Source organism: Ceratosolen solmsi, unplaced genomic scaffold (assembly GCF_000503995.2).
Source record: "Ceratosolen solmsi marchali unplaced genomic scaffold, CerSol_1.0 scaffold29, whole genome shotgun sequence".
NCBI classification, from domain to species: Eukaryota; Metazoa; Arthropoda; class Insecta; order Hymenoptera; family Agaonidae; genus Ceratosolen; species Ceratosolen solmsi.
The window spans coordinates 5,812,874-5,819,929 of NW_011948417.1; positions in this window are offsets into that span (position 1 = coordinate 5,812,874).

The following is a 7,056-nucleotide window of genomic DNA, read 5'->3' on the forward strand; positions in this document are numbered from 1 at the left end:
GGTGGGGGGGGGTCGGTGTATAGGAAGAAATGCGAAAATATGAAATCACGAACAAACATAATTGACCCGCACGGGACGCAAATTTCAAACAAAAAAATAACTTGAAGAAAAGGTCTTGAGAAAAGAAGTTGTTGAAAGAAAAAAAAAGAAAGTAGAGAAGGATGCAATGACGAAAGATCTTATTCTTGAGAAGTGAAAAGAATCGCGAATGGACAGAAGAAAAACAGAAAGAGCGGATTCAAGAAAAATCGAAAAGGAGCAGAAGAAAATATTCGGAAAAGAAAAAGAACAAGAAGAACGTAAGTAAGTCCGAAAAGTCTCCAGGAAAGAAATTTGCTCGTGCTCGCGGCAAAGATCTTTTATATGCAATTTTCTCTCCCCCTGGTATATATCCCAGTGGGAAAACGACTGCGCGAAGTATTAAAGGGTAGTTGAAAAGCGTGGAGGCGAACGCATAGTTTTTGCAGTGAAAAATCCGAGGCCAGTGTTGAGCTCTCTCTCTCTCTCTCTCTCTTTCTTCCCCTCTCCTCCCTCTCTCTTACCATAATTAGTCCGGCATCGGTCTCTCGCGATAATTAGCGGCTAGCTTCGGCCAAGTTCTTAATACGAATACGAGAAAATTCGCTTCCTCGCTCTTGTGCTTTCATTTGCTCTCCCTCTCCTGCTGACTTGCATGCTTTGTAGAAGAGTCTATAAGGAGTAAAAGGAGAAAAAGTAGTTGGGAGTGGACGAAGCGAGAGCAAAGGAAAGGAAGAAGGCAAAGGAGAAAAGAGATAGCCAAACGAGTGAGTTATCCATAGGTTAGGCACTCTATAAGAGTCGAAATAGGGAATCTGTTTTTGAAAGAGAGAGAGAGAGAGAGAGAGAGAGAGAGAGAGAGAGAGAGAGGGAGGGAGAGAAAGTGAAAATGGCGCTTTCCCGCAACGTCCAGTTAGTGCTCATGGGGGAGAAAGAAGATCAAAGGGTTAGGAGGGCGGAAGGTAATTCCTCACTTCTTTACCTCTCGTGGCTTCTTCCATGCGTATATACCTGCATTTATACGCTATATAGAGAAACGTCAGAGGTTGGGTGGAGGTTATGAGAAGTACAACCTCGGAAGTGAAAAAGGTAGAATCTTTTTAATTTACACGGGGAGCTTCAAGATTCATTGGGTAGCCGCTTGTATATATAACTAGTCTTCTTGAAGAATGCTAAAATGAAAATGAAAGGCGCAGCTTGTGCGTAAAGATTGTACCTGCCACTCTGATTTTCTCAAGCAAAATCAAGCAGTTTTTATATTACTGTGAATGTCTTTATTCTTATTTTATTGATAAAAACTTCTATTGAAACATTTATCAGGCTGAAACCTAATTTTTGTATTTTATTCTACATTTAGGATGGGTACAATTTTCTTGAACATTCTTTGCTTGATATTGGAGAAACAATAATTAGCACCTTTACAAAGATTCGTCATTCTTACTATTGAACGAGCTTAATAAATATTAGGTAAAACTTTCTACTATTCTTTATTAATTATAAAAATTCATGTTAAATAAGGTATCAAATTTTGATAATTAATTTATCAATTATAGAATTTCATTTATGAACACCAAACAAACGATAACATTAACAAATGAACAAATCGTTACATAAATTTTCAAATACATTTTCTTCAATTTCAAACCTACGACCTCTACATAATATATTTATAATAATAAAGTAAAACTAATAATATAATATTAAAATATTTCACCAAATTACATTATTTGTCAATTATGTTAATTACTTTTTCAATAATTTATCCAAGATGAAATAATTCTTTCTTATATATGCATATAAAAATACCACGATTGTAAGCAACTATTTCTATAAATTTGAAAGACTTTAAAAAGATATATTGGTTTTATTTATGTTAATTAATTTTAGTAATTGCATGGATACTAGCGATGAAATTCGCGTGAAAGCAGCATAAACAAACGAGCGCAAAGAATTTCCGACGATTTTCTCACGCACGATTCAAACGATCGATCGCCAATGAATAGATGAAAAAAGGTTATTATCTATAGGCCAAATTTTCATTGCCTCTTTGAGAAATAAGTAATCTCGTAGAGAAGGAAGTCGATCTTCTCCGGACGAAAAAACAACGTAAAAGTAGATGAAGGTCCTCGCACTTTAGCGCGAATCTCCGGCATGTATACGATAAAGGCCGCGAATGTTAAGAGAGCGAGATGGAGAGATGGAGAGATGGAGAGGTAGCGAGATGGGGAGAGGGAGAGAGAGAGAGAGAGAGAGAGAGAGAGAGTCGTCGTGATGGGGGCGGTAGGAGGGAGTGATGGGAGGAAAGAGGTTGAAAAAGTTGAAGCACAGATAATGGGGTGTGAAAGAGGGTATCGGGCGAGGCCGAATGATTGGCCTCGGGAAGGGGGTACGGGAGAACGAGTTGGAGAATGGGGTGATGAAGGAGAAGGGGGAGGAGACACCCGCGAACACATTCAGGCGACGGTCAATTCGGACACGCATCAGTCTCGCATCTCAGCTGCGGTGGATCTCGACTTTGCGGCATTAATGTGAGCTCGTGCGAGCCGAGTGTGGGAAGGCACGGCGCGGACCGATCTTTTTTTCTCTTTCTTCCATTTTATCGGTCGGAGCCTTTTCACGCGCCACCAGAAAAACTAAAACGGTAGTTCGCCTTATATAGACTATGCATGTACATAGTGGGAGCCGAGTGTTGAGGCACGTCACTCTCTTATGCATAAAAGCCGCCGATCTCGGTCTTTATCTTTCACAAACACACGTGCGCGCGCGCTCCCACACTCACAAAACCTGTGAAATAACTTTATTGGCTTCGGGCCTGCATGCACAGTGAGAGATGCAAAAACAGCCGTACTGATATTTGTGAGAATTTCAGAACGCTTTTCGCTACGATAAATATCATGTTTTTCTCTTCTTAAACTTGCTTAAAGAGCAAAACTGATGAATATGGAATGCAATTTTATTATGGATAATTCATTTAAAATATATCAAATCAGGATTGACGTTATTACGCACTCTCAATGTTTTTTTTCATTCGTGTATTTTTAATACAAGTATTAACTAATATATGTAATCAATCAATAAATAATAATTAATATATTTGTCAAATAGAATTATTATCCTGTCGTACGAATGAAGTAAAGAGTAAATACGTATGAAAATATTTCTTATACTAAAATTCTTTAGTAATGTACTATCTGAAATTATAAGTAATGTATACGGTATTGGTATAATTGGTACGATTGTAGTCAATTTATATATTATCAATTTGATTAATTTACTTCAAGTTTCATTTGAATTATTATCCCTTTTATATCTAGTTTTTTTTTTTCAATTATGTAGCAGTTTTTTCTTATAATCAATTTATGTAATGAAGTAGATTAAGTTTTCGTAATTTTTTCATTTTAACTATCTATTATTATCTATTTAAATAAATCTATGGAAATAATTGCCTTTTATATGTTCATTATGTATTTGATTTTAATAACGGAAGAATCCTAATTTATATAAATGTAATTTTCTTAAAAACTATATATATTAATTTTATTAACTTGATTATAATAATGCTATTTTTATGAAAATAAAATAATTATAATATGGATATTATAATTATATAGATTTGATGCATTATTATAATGCATTTATTGTGTATTTTACTTCTAATGAATGCAAAAAGTTTTTCAATTTCTAATATTAATTTTGAAAAGAATGATTATTATGTTATCTTGAATTTTCATTACATAATAGTTTTTTAAATATTTGATGATGTGTTTATCATAAATTGATAAATTCACACAAAATAATATAAAATATTGTATTCCATCTACTCGAAACTATACAACGCAATAAGAAATTACAATTTGTTATTTAAAAATTAATTTTTATACAATTTAAATTAAATAAAAACTAGTACGTTGTAGTCTCAAGTCTACGTAATTTGTCGCGTAATAAATTGCCTCGCTGGTAATGTAATAGCAAAATTAAAATTACAGTGTCACTAATTAATTACATTATGAGATATTAAAATTAAATTCAATTGTAATAGATGGATATTTATTGAATTGGCACAAATTAAATAATTGATACTTAATATTATTTTAAAATTAATGATTGAACTAAGGAAAGAAGGCTTAATGTAAACTTTAGGTGAATGACAATGCGTGTAAATTCTGAGATTTAGTTAATTTACGACGATCATTGGCCATTTGAAGTATGGTTTCAAAGATCATCGAGTCATTTAATATATAAAGTTACGTATGTCGTAGATATTTAAATTGCTCAATAAACGTCTTGTCAATATCATCTTAATAAAACAATTATCGGAAGATATAAAAATTGCGTTGGCTGAAAACAAGGGAGTCAAGCTTGAAGGCAACAGCTCATAATCATTAGAATTAGTCCAGATTGAAGGTTCGGTGGCCGAGGTCCCGCGAGTGCATAGATCATGATGTCCTTAATCGTACGTAGAATCGCCTGTTTGCCCGTACGATGACCGAGTGTAAAAATAAAGAGGCGAGTCCTCGTCTTAACTTTTGCCGTTCGTTTGTGGGGGCGCTCGTATGCAATAATACGGGGCGCGGATCCCTCGAACCTGCATCGTCGATTTGAATCGATCGCTAATGGGAACAATGAGGTACCACGTGACTCCACAAGCTTATCTCGCGAGTGCGGCCGCGGTGTTGCTTGAGGCCTCTTCTCATCTTGATTCGAATCGTGTCGTACAAAGCTGCGATGCGCGTACTCGCACGCGCGGACAAGCGCTCGCTCTTCACGTGTAATCTGAGATCGGGGAGTGGAAGGGACTGGGAAGGGACTGGAAAGGGACTGGAAAGGGACTGGAAAGGGACTGGAAAGGCCCGAAAGAGACGGATACGGCGCGAGGGCGGGAGGGGGAGCGAGGATGACCATGCGAGAAACTCGCTAACGATCGTTGTCCGCTTGGTAATATCTACTGCTATCGCGAGTCGCCGCTGTGGTCGCCTACTCGAAATTCGTCCTTTTCTCCCTGCCTCTTCCTTTCAGGCCCTCCGTCAGTCAACTCGTCTCACCTCCCTCGGCTCGGCATAAGTCCCTCGATATCGCGATTTTCCAGTGTGCCCCGGTATGTGTGCCCCCGTAAGTCGACGAATCACGCGCGAAAAGGCATTCATACGGAAAGAATCGACAATTACAAGGCTAAATAAACGAGGGCTTCCTCCGGGCATGGCTTAAGACTTATTTAATTCGCCGACTTGATCTTAATTAATGATTTGACAAGCGAGCGAAAGAGTGGCGGCTTTGTGTCCTCGCTGTCTTCGTCTCTTCCGAGCCGATCAGCCGATTAACGCGTTTTATCAGTTTGAGAATGCGCGTCATTGCGAATGGTTGTTATTTGCTTACGCGGCCCTCGCTCCCCTCCCACTGCTTCCCTCAAGCATCGAACTGTACACGTCAGCAACCAATTGCGATAATTTTTACGGGGTGTATGAAAACATCTCAAACTTTGATTGTTTTCGCTCAGCCGACGTTCACCCGCCAACACCTTATCTCGTATTAAAGGTACAAGAGCTCGGGAGAGACACGTTGCGCTCGAATCCTCGCCGCACGATAACGTACGATCGGCGCTTGTTAGCCAGGTTACCCCGATGAAGTTGTAGACACTGTTCTACAATCGCGATAAACGCAATCCCGATGTACTTATTAATACTAGTTATCGAGTAAATGTGCGCGCGGCATGGAGGAATTTCCGTCTGGACTTTTTCATCCGCGCGCCCCTCTTCCTCTCCGCCGCCGCAGCTATCGCAATTCGTCCCGAGCACGTCTCGAATCCGCCCTGAGCATTCCGTACTCTAATCTAGCGAGTCGCTCCTGTCCACGCTATACCGAGTCATGCTACGTAGGCACGTACTGACCCGCGTACTGTACGTTCAACGTCGTGCCGCGCGCCTCTAGCGCCGAGATTCTGTCCGATGAGATTCTGTCGCCGGCAATTCGATCTCCAATTTGTACGTACGAATGCGCATATGTGCTCAGTCTCCGGTACCTCCGTACTCAGAGCCCAATTGAGCAGTCCCATTAGCTGTTTTAGCGGCTGTCATTCGATTATCCTCGAGAGGACAAAAATTGTCATCGAGTACAGCGCGCCCTCGCTCCTTTGCCTGTCCTCGCAGGACCAATCATAATAATGGACCAAGAGGCAAGGTTGCCGTGCGACGCTCGGGACGTTGGTGACTTTACATGGGACTCGAGGTCGATAAATAATACGTGGCGAGGAAGAAGTAAGTTATCTCGATTCGATACAACAATCTTGCCGACGATCATTCAACCAAGACTATGTCTTATTTAAGACAGACACTTACTTTTCGCTTTTGACAAATAAGCGATTATCGCGTTTTATTGAATGCCAGTGAATCGTTTAGAAGTTTAGTCAAGCTGCTACGGACTTTTTCGAATCTAAGCATTTTAACGCTCGCTAGGGACGGCCATATTATTTATAATCTCGGTATGTAAACTACCGTATTCCACTCTACTTGCCTCCTTCCATTAGTTCCGGCTATATCGTTCTAAACGACAGTTGGAAATTAAATTACGTAATGCAGTGTAAGCGGAAAAGGATGAATCGTAAGAGAAGACTCTGTAAGAATAATGATTTCGGAGCCGAAAAAATGTGGGAGACTGTAATGTAAACGAAATTGTAATGTGAAGCCACGCGTATCAGTATTCGAGGCCTCGAAGCGTTTAAACTTATAAGCCATTTGAATTGCGCGTATGTTTGTGACTTAGTGGTGGCGATAGGGCGCGGAGTAGTAGGGGTAGGGAGCAAAAAATTCGCCTCCTGCTCGAGACCACCGCCATTAAATTTCGTTTCTTAGCCGATTGGCTTGCTGCTTGAAGACGCACACCTCGACAGGTGCCCGTCTATCGCACCCACATCGACAGGTGCTCCTGCTCGGGAGCACAAGACTTTATCTTCAGCCACGACTCTCGATTGTTAGCGTCTTATGCTTTTGGGTGGAGGAGGAGGAGGAGGAGGAGGAGGAGGAGGAGGGGGAGGAGGAGGCGTGG